The sequence below is a fragment of the Echiichthys vipera genome (genome assembly GCF_963691815.1).
Source record: "Echiichthys vipera genome assembly, chromosome: 11".
Lineage (NCBI taxonomy): Eukaryota > Metazoa > Chordata > Actinopteri > Perciformes > Trachinidae > Echiichthys > Echiichthys vipera.
The window spans coordinates 1,195,671-1,213,380 of NC_139836.1; positions in this window are offsets into that span (position 1 = coordinate 1,195,671).

Consider the following 17,710-nt stretch of genomic DNA (forward strand, 5'->3'; position numbering starts at 1 on the left):
AACTCAGCACCCACAAAATAGGGGGGGTAGCCCAAGTTTCAAGTCTCTAAACCAACCCTAAATCCAAAACCCTAACCCTAATCGTGAACCCTAACCCTAACCCTAACCCTAACCCTAATCCTGAACCCTAACCCTAACCCTAACCCTAAACCCTAACCCTAACCCTAACCCTAATCCTAAACCTTAGCCCTATTTTAAATAGGCCATAACTTTTGATAGGAACGTCGTAGAGACTCCATCTTGGTACCGATGGAAAGCCCGTGGCCATAATTAGGGGGGTAGGCGAAGTCTCAACAAATGAGACCCTAAGGGGAAAAAAATAGGCACAAAATTGTTTAAGATCAAAGGGTTCCCGAGGTCCGATCGCAACGAAACCAGCACGAGTGAACTCAGCACCCATGAAATAGGGGGGGTAGCCCAAGTTTCAAGTCTCTAAACCAACCCTGAATCCGAAACCCTAACCCTAATCCTGAACCCTAACCCTAACCCTAATCCTAAACCCTAACCCTAACCCTAACCCTAATCCTAAACCTTAGCCCTATTTTAAATAGGCCATAACTTTTGATAGGAACGTCGTAGAGACTCCATCTTGGTACCGATGGAAAGCCCGTGGCCATAATTAGGGGGCTAGGCGAAGTCTCAACAAATGAGACCCTAAGGGGAAAAAAATAGGCACAAAATTGTTTAAGATCAAAGGGTTCCCGAGGTCCGATCGCAACGAAACCAGCACGAGTGAACTCAGCACCCATGAAATAGGGGGGGTAGCCCAAGTTTCAAGTCTCTAAACCAACCCTAAATCTGAAACCCTAACCCTAATCCTGAACCCTAACCCTAACCCTAATCCTAAACCCTAACCCTAACCCTAACCCTAATCCTAAACCTTAGCCCTATTTTAAATAGGCCATAACTTTTGATAGGAACGTCGTAGAGACTCCATCTTGGTACCGATGGAAAGCCCGTGGCCATAATTAGGGGGGTAGGCGAAGTCTCAACAAATGAGACCCTAAGGGGAAAAAAATAGGCACACAATTGTTTAAGATCAAAGGGTTCCCGAGGTCCGATCGCAACGAAACCAGCACGAGTGAACTCAGCACCCACAAAATAGGGGGGGTAGCCCAAGTTTCAAGTCTCTAAACCAACCCTAAATCCGAAACCCTAACCCTAATCCTGAACCCTAACCCTAACCCTAACCCTAATCCTAAACCCTAACCCTAACCCTAACCCTAACCCTAATCCTAAACCTTAGCCCTATTTTAAATAGGCCATAACTTTTGATAGGAACGTCGTAGAGACTCCATCTTGGTACCGATGGAAAGCCCGTGGCCATAATTAGGGGGGTAGGCGAAGTCTCAACAAATGAGACCCTAAGGGGAAAAAAATAGGCACAAAATTGTTTAAGATCAAAGGGTTCCCGAGGTCCGATCGCAACGAAACCAGCACGAGTGAACTCAGCACCCATGAAATAGGGGGGGTAGCCCAAGTTTCAAGTCTCTAAACCAACCCTAAATCCGAAACCCTAACCCTAATCCTAAACCCTAACCCTAACCCTAACCCTAATCCTAAACCTTAGCCCTATTTTAAATAGGCCTTAACTTTTGATAGGAACGTCGTAGAGACTCCATCTTGGTACCGATGGAAAGCCCGTGGCCATAATTAGGGGGGTAGGCGAAGTCTCAACAAATGAGACCCTAAGGGGAAAAAAATAGGCACACAATTGTTTAAGATCCAAGGGTTCCCGAGGTCCGATCGCAACGAAACCAGCACGAGTGAACTCAGCACCCATGAAATAGGGGGGGTAGCCCAAGTTTCAAGTCTCTAAACCAACCCTAAATCCGAAACCCTAACCCTAACCCTAACCCTAACCCTAATCCTAAACCCTAACCCTAACCCTAACCCTAATCCTAAACCTTAGCCCTATTTTAAATAGGCCATAACTTTTGATAGGAACGTCGTAGAGACTCCATCTTGGTACCGATGGAAAGCCCGTGGCCATAATTAGGGGGGTAGGCGAAGTCTCAACAAATGAGACCCTAAGGAGAAAAAAAAAGGCACAAAATTGTTAAAGATCAAAGGGTTCCCGAGGTCCGATCGCAACGAAACCAGCACGAGTGAACTCAGCACCCACAAAATAGGGGGGGTAGCCCAAGTTTCAAGTCTCTAAACCAACCCTAAATCCAAAACCCTAACCCTAATCGTGAACCCTAACCCTAACCCTAACCCTAACCCTAACCCTAATCCTAAACCCTAACCCTAACCCTAATCCTAAACCTTAGCCCTATTTTAAATAGGCCATAACTTTTGATAGGAACGTCGTAGAGACTCCATCTTGGTACCGATGGAAAGCCCGTGGCCATAATTAGGGGGGTAGGCGAAGTCTCAACAAATGAGCACCTAAGGGGGAAAAAATAGGCACACAATTGTTTAAGATCAAAGGGTTCCCGAGGTCCGATCGCAACGAAACCAGCACGAGTGAACTCAGCACCCACAAAATAGGTGGGGTAGCCCAAGTTTCAAGTCTCTAAACCAACCCTAAATCCGAAACCCTAACCCTAATCCTGAACCCTAACCCTAACCCTAACCCTAATCCTAAACCTTAGCCCTATTTTAAATAGGCCATAACTTTTGATAGGAACGTCGTAGAGACTCCATCTTGGTACCGATGGAAAGCCCGTGGCCATAATTAGGGGGGTAGGCGAAGTCTCAACAAATGAGACCCTAAGGGGAAAAAAATAGGCACAAAATTGTTTAAGATCAAAGGGTTCCCGAGGTCCGATCGCAACGAAACCAGCACGAGTGAACTCAGCACCCACAAAATAGGGGGGGGTAGCCCAAGTTTCAAGTCTCTAAACCAACCCTAAATCCGAAACCCTAACCCTAATCCTGAACCCTAACCCTAACCCTAACCCTAATCCTAAACCCTAACCCTAACCCTAATCCTAAACCTTAGCCCTATTTTAAATAGGCCATAACTTTTGATAGGAACATCGTAGAGACTCCATCTTGGTACCGATGGAAAGCCCGTGGCCATAATTAGGGGGGTAGGCGAAGTCTCAACCAATGAGACCCTAAGGAGAAAAAAATAGGCACAAAATTGTTAAAGATCAAAGGGTTCCCGAGGTCCGATCGCAACGAAACCAGCACGAGTGAACTCAGCACCCATGAAATAGGGGGGGTAGCCCAAGTTTCAAGTCTCTAAACCAACCCTAAATCCGAAACCCTAACCCTAATCCTGAACCCTAACCCTAACCCTAACCCTAATCCTAAACCCTAACCCTAATCCTGAACCCTAACCCTAACCCTAATCCTAAACCCTAACCCTAACCCTAATCCTAAACCCTAACCCTAACCCTAATCCTGAACCCTAACCCTAATCCTAATCCTAAACCCTAACCCTAACCCTAATCCTGAACCCTAATCCTAAACCCTAACCCTAAACCCTAACCCTAATCCTGAACCCTAACCCTAACCCTAATCCTAAACCCTAACCCTAACCCTAACCCTAATCCTAAACCCTAACCCTAACCCTAATCCTGAACCCTAACCCTAACCCTAATCCTAAACCCTAACCCTAACCCTAACCCTAATCCTAAACCCTAACCCTAATCCTGAACCCTAACCCTAACCCTAACCCTAATCCTAAACCCTAACCCTAACCCTAATCCTGAACCCTAATCCTAAACCCTAACCCTAAACCCTAACCCTAATCCTAAACCTTAGCCCTAACCCTAACCCTAATCCTAAACCCTAACCCTAACCCTAACCCTAATCCTAAACCTTAGCCCTATTTTAAATAGGTCATAACTTTTGATAGGAACGTCGTAGAGACTCCATCTTGGTACCGATGGAAAGCGCGTGGCCATAATTAGGGGGGTAGGCGAAGTCTCAACAAATGAGACCCTAAAGGAAAAAAAACAGGCACAAAATTGTTTAAGATCAAAGGGTTCCCGAGGTCCGATCGCAACGAAACCAGCATGAGTGAACTCAGCACCCACAAAATAGGGGAGGTAGCCCAAGTTTCAAGTCTCTAAACCAACCCTAAATCCGAAACCCTAACCCTAATCCTGAACCCTAACCCTAACCCTAACCCTAACCCTAACCCTAACCCTAATCCGAAACCCTAACCCTAACCCTAACCCTAATCCTAAACCCTAACCCTAATCCTAAACCCTAACCCTAACCCCAAAACCCTAACCCTAACCCTAATCCTAAACCCTAACCCTAATCCTAAACCCTAACCCTAATCCTGAACCAGCAGAATGCACTTAGTTAAAGCATCAACAGCCACCTTTGTTTGTTTGGGAGCGTCTTTCCTCTGGTCCACAGCGTCGGCTGCAGGGTTCGACTCCACCTGCTCCGCCTGTTCCACCGCGTCCATCCTGCAGCAACACAAACACAACTTTACTAAAACAACACAAACACAACTTTATTAAAACAACACAAACACAACTTTATTAAAACAACACAAACAAAACTTTATTAAAACAACACAAACACAACTTTACTAAAACAACACAAACACAACTTTATTAAAACAACACAAACACAACTTTACTAAAACAACACAAACACAACTTTACTAAAACAACACAAACACAACTTTATTAAAACAACACAAACACAACTTTACTAAAACAACACAAACACAACTTTATTAAAACAACACAAACACAACTTTACTAAAACAACACAAACACAACTTTATTAAAACAACACAAACACAACTTTATTAAAACAACACAAACACAACTTTACTAAAACAACACAAACACAACTTTACTAAAACAACACAAACACAACTTTACTAAAACAACACAAACACAACTTTATTAAAACAACACAAACAACTTTACTAAAACAACACAAACACAACTTTACTAAAACAACACAAACACAACTTTATTAAAACAACACAAACACAACTTTATTAAAACAACACAAACACAACTTTATTAAAACAACACAAACACAACTTTACTAAAACAACACAAACACAACTTTACTAAAACAACACAAACACAACTTTATTAAAACAACACAAACACAACTTTACTAAAACAACACAAACACAACTTTATTAAAACAACACAAACACAACTTTACTAAAACAACACAAACACAACTTTACTAAAACAACACAAACACAACTTTACTAAAACAACACAAACACAACTTTATTAAAACAACACAAACACAACTTTATTAAAACAACACAAACACAACTTTACTAAAACAACACAAACACAACTTTATTAAAACAACACAAACACAACTTTACTAAAACAACACAAACACAACTTTATTAAAACAACACAAACACAACTTTACTAAAACAACACAAACACAACTTTACTAAAACAACACAAACACAACTTTATTAAAACAACACAAACACAACTTTACTAAAACAACACAAACACAACTTTACTAAAACAACACAAACACAACTTTACTAAAACAACACAAACACAACTTTACTAAAACAACACAAACACAACTTTACTAAAACAACACAAACACAACTTTACTAAAACAACACAAACACAACTTTACTAAAACAACACAAACACAACTTTACTAAAACAACACAAACACAACTTTACTAAAACAACACAAACACAACTTTACTAAAACAACACAAACACAACTTTACTAAAACAACACAAACACAACTTTACTAAAACAACACAAACACAACTTTATTAAAACAACACAAACACAACTTTACTAAAACAACACAAACACAACTTTACTAAAACAACACAAACACAACTTTATTAAAACAACACAAACACAACTTTATTAAAACAACACAAACACTACTTTACTAAAACAACACAAACACAACTTTATTAAAACAACACAAACACAACTTTACTAAAACAACACAAACACAACTTTACTAAAACAACACAAACACAACTTTACTTAAACAACACAAACACAACTTTATTAAAACAACACAAACACAACTTTATTAAAACAACACAAACACAACTTTACTAAAACAACACAAACACAACTTTACTAAAACAACACAAACACAACTTTATTAAAACAACACAAACACAACTTTATTAAAACAACACAAACACAACTTTACTAAAACAACACAAACACAACTTTACTAAAACAACACAAACACAACTTTATTAAAACAACACAAACACAACTTTATTAAAACAACACAAACACAACTTTACTAAAACAACACAAACACAACTTTACTAAAACAACACAAACACAACTTTATTAAAACAACACAAACACAACTTTACTAAAACAACACAAACACAACTTTACTAAAACAACACAAACACAACTTTACTAAAACAACACAAACACAACTTTATTAAAACAACACAAACACAACTTTACTAAAACAACACAAACACAACTTTACTAAAACAACACAAACACAACTTTACTAAAACAACACAAACACAACTTTACTAAAACAACACAAACACAACTTTACTAAAACAACACAAACACAACTTTATTAAAACAACACAAACACAACTTTACTAAAACAACACAAACACAACTTTACTAAAACAACACAAACACAACTTTACTAAAACAACACAAACACAACTTTACTAAAACAACACAAACACAACTTTACTAAAACAACACAAACACAACTTTATTAAAACAACACAAACACAACTTTATTAAAACAACACAAACACAACTTTACTAAAACAACACAAACACAACTTTATTAAAACAACACAAACACAACTTTACTACAACAACACAAACACAACTTTATTAAAACAACACAAACACAACTTTACTAAAACAACACAAACACAACTTTACTAAAACAACACAAACACAACTTTACTAAAACAACACAAACACAACTTTACTAAAACAACACAAACACAACTTTACTAAAACAACACAAACACAACTTTATTAAAACAACACAAACACAACTTTACTAAAACAACACAAACACAACTTTACTAAAACAACACAAACACAACTTTATTAAAACAACACAAACACAACTTTACTAAAACAACACAAACACAACTTTACTAAAACAACACAAACACAACTTTACTAAAACAACACAAACACAACTTTACTAAAACAACACAAACACAACTTTATTAAAAATGAGTTAATTTTAATGTTTTTAAAGTTTAAATTATTAAAAATGATTTGATTTTAATGTTTTTAAAGTTTTAAATTATTAAAAATGATTTGATTTTAATGTTTTTAAGGTTTAAATTATTAAAAATTATTTGATTTTAATGTTTTTAAAGTTTTAAATTATTAAAAATGATTTGATTTTAATGTTTTTAAGGTTTTAAATTATTAAAAATGATTTGATTTTAATGTTTTTAATGTTTAAAATTATTAAAAATGATTTGATTTTAATGTTTTTTACTGTTTAAATTATTAAAAATGATTTGATTTTAATGTTTTTAATGTTTTAAATTATAAAAAATGATTTAATTTTAATGTTTTTAAAGTTTAAATTATTAAAAATGATTTGATTTTAATGTTTTTAATGTTTGAAATTATTAAAAATGATTTGATTTTAATGTTTTTAAGGTTTAAAATTATTAAAAATGATTTGATTTTAATGTTTTTAAAGGTTTAAATTATTAAAAATTATTTGATTTTAATGTTTTTAAAGTTTAAAATTATTAAAAATTATTTGATTTTAATGTTTTTAAAGTTTAAATTATTAAAAATGATTTGATTTTAATGTTTTTAAGGTTTCAATTATTCAAAATAATTAAATTTTAAGGTTTTTAAGGTTTAAAATTATTAAAAATGATTTAATTTTAATGTTTTTAAGGTTTTAATTATTAAAAATGATTTGATTTTAATGTTTTTAATGTTTTAAATTATTAAAAATGATTTGATTTTAATGTTTTTAATGTTTTAAATTATAAAAAATGATTTGATTTTAATGTTTTTAAGGTTTAAATTATTAAAAATGATTTGATTTTAATGTTTTTAAAGGTTTAAATTATTAAAAATTATTTGATTTTAATGTTTTTAAAGTTTAAAATTATTAAAAATTATTTGATTTTAATGTTTTTAAGGTTTAAATTATTAAAAATGATTTGATTTTAATGTTTTTAAAGTTTAAATTATTAAAAATGATTTGATTTTAATGTTTTTAATGTTTAAATTATTAAAAATGATTTGATTTTAATGTTTTTAAAGGTTTAAATTATTAAAAATGATTTGATTTTAATGTTTTTAAAGTTTAAATTATTAAAAATTATTTGATTTTAATGTTTTTAAAGTTTAAATTATTAAAAATGATTTGATTTTAATGTTTTTAAAGGTTTAAATTATTAAAAATTATTTGATTTTAATGTTTTTTACTGTTTAAATTATTAAAAATGATTTGATTTTAATGTTTTTTACTGTTTAAATTATTAAAAATGATTTGATTTTAATGTTTTTAAGGTTTCAATTATTCAAAATAATTAAATTTTAAGGTTTTTAAGGTTTAAAATTATTAAAAATGATTTAATTTTAATGTTTTTAAGGTTTAAATTATTAAAAATGATTTGATTTTAATGTTTTTAATGTTTTAAATTATTAAAAATGATTTGATTTTAATGTTTTTAAAGGTTTAAATTATTAAAAATTATTTGATTTTAATGTTTTTAAAGGTTTAAATTATTAAAAATTATTTGATTTTAATGTTTTTAAAGGTTTAAATTATTTAAAAATATTTGATTTTAATGTTTTTAAAATTTAAAATTATTAAAAATGATTTGATTTTAATGTTTTTAAGGTTTAAATTATTAAAAATGATTTGATTTTAATGTTTTTAAAGGTTTAAATTATTAAAAATTATTTGATTTTAATGTTTTTAAAGTTTAAATTATTAAAAATGATTTGATTTTAATGTTTTTAATGTTTAAAATTATTAAAAATGATTTGATTTTAATGTTTTTAAGGTTTAAATTATTAAAAATTATTTGATTTTAATGTTTTTTACTGTTTAAATTATTAAAAATGATTTGATTTTAATGTTTTTAAAGTTTAAATTATTAAAAATGATTTGATTTTAATGTTTTTAAAGGTTTAAATTATTAAAAATTATTTGATTTTAATGTTTTTAAAGTTTAAAATTATTAAAAATTATTTGATTTTAATGTTTTTTACTGTTTAAATTATTAAAAATGATTTGATTTTAATGTTTTTAATGTTTAAAATTATTAAAAATGATTTGATTTTAATGTTTTTTACTGTTTAAATTATTAAAAATGATTTGATTTTAATGTTTTTAATGTTTTAAATTATAAAAAATGATTTAATTTTAATGTTTTTAAAGTTTAAATTATTAAAAATGATTTGATTTTAATGTTTTTAATGTTTGAAATTATTAAAAATGATTTGATTTTAATGTTTTTAAGGTTTAAATTATTAAAAATGATTTGATTTTAATGTTTTTAAAGGTTTAAATTATTAAAAATTATTTGATTTTAATGTTTTTAAAGTTTAAAATTATTAAAAATTATTTGATTTTAATGTTTTTAAAGTTTAAATTATTAAAAATGATTTGATTTTAATGTTTTTAATGTTTTAAATTATTAAAAATGATTTGATTTTAATGTTTTTAAGGTTTAAATTATTAAAAATGATTTGATTTTAATGTTTTTAAAGTTTAAATTATTAAAAATTATTTGATTTTAATGTTTTTAAAGTTTAAATTATTAAAAATGATTTGATTTTAATGTTTTTAAGGTTCAAAATTATTAAAAATGATTTGATTTTAATGTTTTTAAAGGTTTAAATTATTAAAAATTATTTGATTTTAATGTTTTTAAAGTTTAAATTATTAAAAATGATTTGATTTTAATGTTTTTAAGGTTCAAAATTATTAAAAATTATTTGATTTTAATGTTTTTAAAGTTTAAATTATTAAAAATGATTTGATTTTAATGTTTTTAATGTTTAAAATTATTAAAAATGATTTGATTTTAATGTTTTTAAGGTTTAAATTATTAAAAATTATTTGATTTTAATGTTTTTTACTGTTTAAATTATTAAAAATGATTTGATTTTAATGTTTTTAAAGTTTAAATTATTAAAAATGATTTGATTTTAATGTTTTTAAAGGTTTAAATTATTAAAAATTATTTGATTTTAATGTTTTTAAAGTTTAAAATTATTAAAAATTATTTGATTTTAATGTTTTTTACTGTTTAAATTATTAAAAATGATTTGATTTTAATGTTTTTAATGTTTAAAATTATTAAAAATGATTTGATTTTAATGTTTTTTACTGTTTAAATTATTAAAAATGATTTGATTTTAATGTTTTTAATGTTTTAAATTATAAAAAATGATTTAATTTTAATGTTTTTAAAGTTTAAATTATTAAAAATGATTTGATTTTAATGTTTTTAAAGTTTTAAATTATTAAAAATGATTTGATTTTAATGTTTTTAAGGTTTAAATTATTAAAAATTATTTGATTTTAATGTTTTTAAAGTTTTAAATTATTAAAAATGATTTGATTTTAATGTTTTTAAGGTTTTAAATTATTAAAAATGATTTGATTTTAATGTTTTTAATGTTTAAAATTATTAAAAATGATTTGATTTTAATGTTTTTTACTGTTTAAATTATTAAAAATGATTTGATTTTAATGTTTTTAATGTTTTAAATTATAAAAAATGATTTAATTTTAATGTTTTTAAAGTTTAAATTATTAAAAATGATTTGATTTTAATGTTTTTAATGTTTGAAATTATTAAAAATGATTTGATTTTAATGTTTTTAAGGTTTAAAATTATTAAAAATGATTTGATTTTAATGTTTTTAAAGGTTTAAATTATTAAAAATTATTTGATTTTAATGTTTTTAAAGTTTAAAATTATTAAAAATTATTTGATTTTAATGTTTTTAAAGTTTAAATTATTAAAAATGATTTGATTTTAATGTTTTTAAGGTTTCAATTATTCAAAATAATTAAATTTTAAGGTTTTTAAGGTTTAAAATTATTAAAAATGATTTAATTTTAATGTTTTTAAGGTTTTAATTATTAAAAATGATTTGATTTTAATGTTTTTAATGTTTTAAATTATTAAAAATGATTTGATTTTAATGTTTTTAATGTTTTAAATTATAAAAAATGATTTGATTTTAATGTTTTTAAGGTTTAAATTATTAAAAATGATTTGATTTTAATGTTTTTAAAGGTTTAAATTATTAAAAATTATTTGATTTTAATGTTTTTAAAGTTTAAAATTATTAAAAATTATTTGATTTTAATGTTTTTAAGGTTTAAATTATTAAAAATGATTTGATTTTAATGTTTTTAAAGTTTAAATTATTAAAAATGATTTGATTTTAATGTTTTTAATGTTTAAATTATTAAAAATGATTTGATTTTAATGTTTTTAAAGGTTTAAATTATTAAAAATGATTTGATTTTAATGTTTTTAAAGTTTAAATTATTAAAAATTATTTGATTTTAATGTTTTTAAAGTTTAAATTATTAAAAATGATTTGATTTTAATGTTTTTAAAGGTTTAAATTATTAAAAATTATTTGATTTTAATGTTTTTTACTGTTTAAATTATTAAAAATGATTTGATTTTAATGTTTTTTACTGTTTAAATTATTAAAAATGATTTGATTTTAATGTTTTTAAGGTTTCAATTATTCAAAATAATTAAATTTTAAGGTTTTTAAGGTTTAAAATTATTAAAAATGATTTAATTTTAATGTTTTTAAGGTTTAAATTATTAAAAATGATTTGATTTTAATGTTTTTAATGTTTTAAATTATTAAAAATGATTTGATTTTAATGTTTTTAAAGGTTTAAATTATTAAAAATTATTTGATTTTAATGTTTTTAAAGGTTTAAATTATTAAAAATTATTTGATTTTAATGTTTTTAAAGGTTTAAATTATTTAAAAATATTTGATTTTAATGTTTTTAAAATTTAAAATTATTAAAAATGATTTGATTTTAATGTTTTTAAGGTTTAAATTATTAAAAATGATTTGATTTTAATGTTTTTAAAGGTTTAAATTATTAAAAATTATTTGATTTTAATGTTTTTAAAGTTTAAATTATTAAAAATGATTTGATTTTAATGTTTTTAATGTTTAAAATTATTAAAAATGATTTGATTTTAATGTTTTTAAGGTTTAAATTATTAAAAATTATTTGATTTTAATGTTTTTTACTGTTTAAATTATTAAAAATGATTTGATTTTAATGTTTTTAAAGTTTAAATTATTAAAAATGATTTGATTTTAATGTTTTTAAAGGTTTAAATTATTAAAAATTATTTGATTTTAATGTTTTTAAAGTTTAAAATTATTAAAAATTATTTGATTTTAATGTTTTTTACTGTTTAAATTATTAAAAATGATTTGATTTTAATGTTTTTAATGTTTAAAATTATTAAAAATGATTTGATTTTAATGTTTTTTACTGTTTAAATTATTAAAAATGATTTGATTTTAATGTTTTTAATGTTTTAAATTATAAAAAATGATTTAATTTTAATGTTTTTAAAGTTTAAATTATTAAAAATGATTTGATTTTAATGTTTTTAATGTTTGAAATTATTAAAAATGATTTGATTTTAATGTTTTTAAGGTTTAAATTATTAAAAATGATTTGATTTTAATGTTTTTAAAGGTTTAAATTATTAAAAATTATTTGATTTTAATGTTTTTAAAGTTTAAAATTATTAAAAATTATTTGATTTTAATGTTTTTAAAGTTTAAATTATTAAAAATGATTTGATTTTAATGTTTTTAATGTTTTAAATTATTAAAAATGATTTGATTTTAATGTTTTTAAGGTTTAAATTATTAAAAATGATTTGATTTTAATGTTTTTAAAGTTTAAATTATTAAAAATTATTTGATTTTAATGTTTTTAAAGTTTAAATTATTAAAAATGATTTGATTTTAATGTTTTTAAGGTTCAAAATTATTAAAAATGATTTGATTTTAATGTTTTTAAAGGTTTAAATTATTAAAAATTATTTGATTTTAATGTTTTTAAAGTTTAAATTATTAAAAATGATTTGATTTTAATGTTTTTAAGGTTCAAAATTATTAAAAATGATTTGATTTTAATGTTTTTAAGGTTTCAATTATTCAAAATAATTAAATTTTAAGGTTTTTAAGGTTTAAAATTATTAAAAATGATTTAATTTTAATGTTTTTAAGGTTTTAATTATTAAAAATGATTTGATTTTAATGTTTTTAAGGTTTGAAAAGTGTTTAAAAAGTCATTTAGTTTATTATGAAACATTTCTGTTGTTTATAAATCATAAAACCGTTTCTTTAATCTTGATTTTAATAAAATATAAAAGTGAAATAATCATTTTAATGTAATTTTAAAACAGCTGTAAAATGTTTGAACCTGAAGAAACTGAATAAAAACAAAAATACGTTTGAAAAAATGTGGAAATGTGACTTTTTTTATTCATACTGTCGTTTATTTCCTGTTACATTTTTAATAACTTTAATAACTTTAACAACATCTTTATAAAACGATGAAAACTGCACCAATGAAAGCTGAGTGATAATAATAAAATAATAATAATTAACCACTAAACTGTTTTATTGAAGTTATTTGAAGATAAACTCACGTTTTTGTTGTTTTTACGTCACTAAAACAGAAAAATGAAAGTTATTAAACAGGAAGTTTCTCGTTTGTCGACTTTAAAACAAAACTTTTCTTTTGTTTTGCTTCTTTTTTTTATTATTTTTCTGTTTCTTTAATAAAATAATTTCTTTGTAAACGAACATTTTGAGTTTTTAACGTTTGTTTGAATCAAACAAAAGTTTAAATAAGTTTTAATGGAAGTTTTTGACCAAAAAATGAATAAAAAAACAGAAATCTTCACTTTTTAACGTCTTAAATGATGAATAATAATAATAATGAAGCGCTCTTACCTTCTACGCGCTCCTCTCCAGGATGCAGGTGTGTGTGTGTGTGTGTGTGTGTGTGTGTGTGTGTGTGTGTGTGTGTGTAGTGAGAGTACACAGTGGGTTGTTATCAGTTGGAAAGACACACACACACACACACGCACACGCGCGCACACACACACACACACACACACACACACACACACACACACACACACACACACACACACACCCTTTGTAAACACAGCTGCTCCACAAACTCAGACGCTTCAGGTCCAGAGGGTCAAACTTTGACCTGATAAATATTATAAATTATTATAAATAATATAAATAAATATATCTATATATGTAAAAATGTATATATCCACATGTGATCGGCCAATAACAAATCAAATCCCTAATTAAATGATATGAATCATAATTAATAGATTAATTATAACCCCCCCGTGATGTCATGAATAATAATAAAATCACAGACGTGCGTGTTGTTGTTAATAAACACTGTAAAATACGTGTAAATATTGTTTTAAATACTTTTACTTTTACTTTCACAGGCTCCAAAAAACATCCTTTAACAAAAGCATCAGAATAATAAACAAAAGCAACATTAATTAAACATTAATTTCAGTTTTACAATCATCAGTTCGTCCAGAGCAACGTTCAGAAAAGGGACTTTTATTTTGAAAGTGCAGAATGACCCCAGCGGCTGCGCCTCTTTGTTTCATTCGATTTGATTTCAAAGTCAGAAACGTTTTAAACGACGTAAAAAACAAACTTTTGTGACTTAAACAGAAACTTGAAGAAGCAAATTCACTTTTTCTCCCTCTTTCCTCTCCTCTACGCGTGTTCACGCTCCTCTACGCGCGTTTACGCTCCTCTACGCGTGTTCACGCTCCTCTACGCGCGTTTCCTCTCCTCTACGCGCGTTTCCCCTCCTCTACGCGCGTTTCCGCTCCTCTACGCATGTTTCCTCTCCTTTACGCGCGTTTACGCTCCTCTACGCGCGTTTACGCTCCTCTACGCGCGTTTACGCTCCTCTACGCGCGTTTACGCTCCTCTACGCGCGTTTACGCTCCTCTACGCGCGTTTCCTCTCCTCTACGCACGTTTCCTCTCCTCTACGCATGTTTCCGCTCCTCTACGCGCGTTTCCTCTCCTCTACGCACGTTTCCTCTCCTCTACGCGCGTTTCCGCTCCTCTACGCGCGTTTCCTCTCCTCTACGCGCGTTTCCTCTCCTCTACGCGCGTTTCCTCTCCTCTACGCGTGTTTCCTCTCCTCTACGCGCGTTTCCGCTCCTCTACGCACGTTTCCTCTCCTCTACGCGCGTTTCCTCTCCTCTACGCGCGTTTCCTCTCCTCTACGCGCGTTTACCCTCCTCTACGCGCGTTTACCCTCCTCTACGCGCGTTTCCCCTCCTCTACGCGCGTTTCCTCTCCTCTGCGCATGTTTCCCCTCCTCTACGCGCGTTTCCCCTCCTCTACGCGCGTTTCAGCTCCTCTACGCGCGTTTCCTCTCCTCTACGCGCGTTTACGCTCCTCTACGCGCGTTTCCTCTCCTCTACGCACGTTTACGCTCCTCTACGCACGTTTACGCTCCTCTACGCGCGTTTCCTCTCCTCTACGCACGTTTCCGCTCCTCTACGCACGTTTCCGCTCCTCTACGCGCGTTTCCCCTCCTCTACGCGCGTTTCCCCTCCTCTACGCACGTTTCCGCTCCTCTACGCGTGTTTCCTCTCCTCTACGCACGTTTCCGCTCCTCTACGCGCGTTTCCGCTCCTCTACGCGCGTTTCCTCTCCTCTACGCACGTTTCCGCTCCTCTACGCGCGTTTACGCTCCTCTACGCGCGTTTCCGCTCCTCTACGCGCGTTTCCTCTCCTCTACGCGCGTTTCCTCTCCTCTACGCGCGTTTCAGCTCCTCTACGCGCGTTTACGCTCCTCTACGCGCGTTTACGCTCCTCTACGCGCGTTTCCTCTCCTCTACGCGCGTTTCCTCTCCTCTGCGCGCGTTTCCTCTCCTCTACGCACGTTTCCTCTCCTCTACGCGCGTTTCCTCTCCTCTACGCACGTTTCCTCTCCTCTACGCGCGTTTCCTCTCCTCTACGCGCGTTTCCTCTCCTCTACGCGCGTTTCCTCTCCTCTACGCACGTTTCCTCTCCTCTAGGCACGTTTCCTCTCCTCTACGCGCGTTTCCTCTCCTCTACGCACGTTTCCTCTCCTCTACGCACGTTTCCTCTCCTCTACGCACGTTTCCGCTCCTTTACGCGCGTTTCCTCTCCTCTGCGCATGTTTCCCCTCCTCTACGTGTGTTTCTCCTCGTCTACGCACGTTTACTCTCCTCTACGCACGTTTCCTCTCCTCTACGTGTGTTTCTCCTCGTCTACGCACGTTTACTCTCCTCTACGCACGTTTCCTCTCCTCTACGCGCGTTTCCCCTCCTCTACGCACGTTTACTCTCCTCTACGCACGTTTCCCCTCGTCTACGCACGTTTCCTCTCCTCTACGCGCGTTTCCCCTCCTCTACGTGTGTTTCTCCTCCTCTACGCACGTTTCCCCTCGTCTACGCACGTTTACTCTCCTCTACGCACGTTTCCTCTCCTCTACGCGCGTTTCCCCTCCTCTACGCGCGTTTACTCTCCTCTACGCACGTTTCCTCTCCTCTACGCGCGTTTCAGCTCCTCTACGCGCGTTTCCTCTCCTCTGCGCGCGTTTCCTCTCCTCTACGCGCGTTTCCCCTCCTCTACGCTCGTTTCCTCTCCTCTACGCGTTTCCGCTTCTCTACGCACGTTTCCGCTCCTCTACGCGCACTTCTGCTCCTCTACATAGGGTTTCCTCTCCTCTACGCATGGTTTCCGCTCCTCTACGCGTGTTTCCCCTCCTCTACGCGCGTTTCCCCTCCTCTACGCGCGTTTCCGCACCTCTACGCGCGTTTCCGCACCTCTACGCGCGTTCACGCTCCTCTACGCACGTTTCTGTGTTTTTGAGCGTTACAGACGAGCTCCCGTTGATCGCTGCACTGAGACGATTTTTGACTTTTATTCAGTTTCTGTGTTTTGACGCGTTAAGGTCGTTAAATTAACGGCGTAGCTCAGTGAGGGAGAGGAACACGAGTTCAGAAGGTGAACGGATCTTTTATGTGAAGAATGTCGTTTGTTAAACTGCTGATTTTGTTCATTTTTTATTCACTCTCGCTCGGGCAGCTGCAGAGTCAGTGTCCTGAAGCGTCACGAGGAGTGTGTTAGCTTCAGTGTGTTAGCTTCAGTGTGTTAGCTTCAGTGTGTTAGCTTCAGTGTGTTAGCTTCAGTGTGTTAACTTCAGTGTTTTAGCTTCAGTGTGTGCTGACAGTCCGACAGTGTTCCCACAGCTGATTGGCTGATGCATCAGTGACGCGCGTTTGAATGTAGATTTCAAAGACGTGCACAGAAATCGTGAAAACACGAACTCGAGACGAGCTTCGCTGTCGCTGTGAGAGACATTTAGAGGATCCAGTGAGAGGAGGAGGACGTGAAAGAGTTTTAAAGGTAAAAACAAACGTGTTCGCAGGCGAGCGTGACTCCACAGTCGCGTCTCTGCTTCAGAAACAAATGAATTAAATCTAATGAGTCGACCGTTGACGTCACAGTGTTGACTCTGAGCAGGCGCCGTGTTTGAACAGCAGGTCACACGATGACAGGGAGGTGATTTACCAACAGGATCCGCAAACAAACGCTTGGATTTTCCCTTTAATCGCTGAAAGATTTCACCTGAACATTGAAAAACATTGATATCTGTGAGTTTACTGCTCTGAGCGTGCGATCAGAGAAGCTTCTGCGCTCCA